Source organism: Mus caroli, chromosome 4 (assembly GCF_900094665.2).
Source record: "Mus caroli chromosome 4, CAROLI_EIJ_v1.1, whole genome shotgun sequence".
Taxonomy (NCBI): domain Eukaryota; kingdom Metazoa; phylum Chordata; class Mammalia; order Rodentia; family Muridae; genus Mus; species Mus caroli.
Genome location: NC_034573.1, coordinates 45,032,779 through 45,034,099, shown reverse-complemented (window position 1 = coordinate 45,034,099; position 1,321 = coordinate 45,032,779). Strand labels below are relative to the sequence as shown.

General features: G+C 35.4%; 1 non-coding gene across 1 annotated transcript; it reads right to left on the bottom strand.

Annotated features, from left to right (window-relative positions):
• Positions 1–98: 98 nt before the first annotated feature.
• LOC115031067 lies at positions 99–205 on the bottom strand. Its single transcript, XR_003836632.1, has one exon. It is a non-coding gene; the product is annotated as a U6 spliceosomal RNA (small nuclear RNA).
• Between the last annotated feature and the right edge of the window lie 1,116 nt (positions 206–1,321).

The window sequence follows — 1,321 nt, the reverse complement described above, 5'->3', positions numbered from 1 at the left end:
TCTTTTCTGGTCCAGTCTATTTGGAGTTCTGTAGGCTTCTTGTATGTTCATGGGCATCTCTTTCTTTAGATTTGGGAAGTTTTCTTCTATAATTTTGTAAAAATATGGAACGCTTCACGAATTTGCGTGTCATCCTTGCGCAGGGGCCATGCTAATCTTCTCTGTATCGTTCCAATTTTAGTATATGTGCTGCCGAAGCGAGCACCACCTGAATTTTTGATCTTAGCCATTCTGACTGGTGTGAGGGGGAATCTCAAGGTTGTTTTGATTTGCATTTCCCTGATAATTAATCACATTGAACATTTTTTGAAGTGCTCTCAGCCCTTCGCTATTCCTCAGTTGAGAATTATTTGTTTAGTTCTCTACCCCATTTTTAATGGGGTTATTTGAATTTCTGGAGTCCAGCTTCTTGAGTTCTTTGTATATTTTGGAAATTAGTCCCTTATCAGCTTTAGGATTGGTAAAAATCCTTTCCCAATCTGTTGGTGGCCTTTTTGCCTTATTAACATTATCTTTTGCCTGACAGAAGCTTTGCAATTTTATGAGGTCCCATTTGTCAATTCTTGATCTTACAACACAAGCCATTGCTGTTCCGTTCTGGAATTTTGCCCTGTGTCCATTATCTTTAAGGCTTTTCCCCACTTTCTCCTCTATAAATTTCAGTGCCTCTGGTTTTATGTGGAGGTGTTTGATCCACTTAGACTTGAGCTTTTATTTTACTTTAATTTTCGAATTATTTTGGTGTCATTTCAAAAAAAACCCATCTTTTCCAAAGTCAATGATAAATAATACTTTCCCCCTTTTTAGGGGAGGTTAATAGTTTTATGTCTTGAATTTATATTTTTAGTGTACTCTTACTTAATTTCATGTAGAATACAAAGTTGGAGTCTAATTTCATTCCTGTGAGTGTGAATATCTAACTTTTTCAACATTTTATGTGCTTTTTCCAAGTCATAAAATTGACCATATGTGGTAGGATTTCTTTCTGAGCACTCTCCATTGTTCCATCCCTGCCTTGATTTGTATTAGCAGCACACTGCTGTGATCCTGAGGATTTTTGCCTTATGCCTTGAAAACTGAAGTGTAAGAAATTCAAACATGTTCAAATTTCTTAAGAATGTTTTATAAACAAACTGAAATTGAAATAAAAACATATGATCATCTCATTAGATGCTGTAAAGCCTTTGAAAAATTCCAGCACCCCTTTATCTTAAAAGGTCTTGGATAAATCAGAGATTCAAGTCACATACCTAAACATAATAAAAACAATGTACAGCAATACAATTGCCAACATCAAACTACATCGAGAGAATCTTGGAAC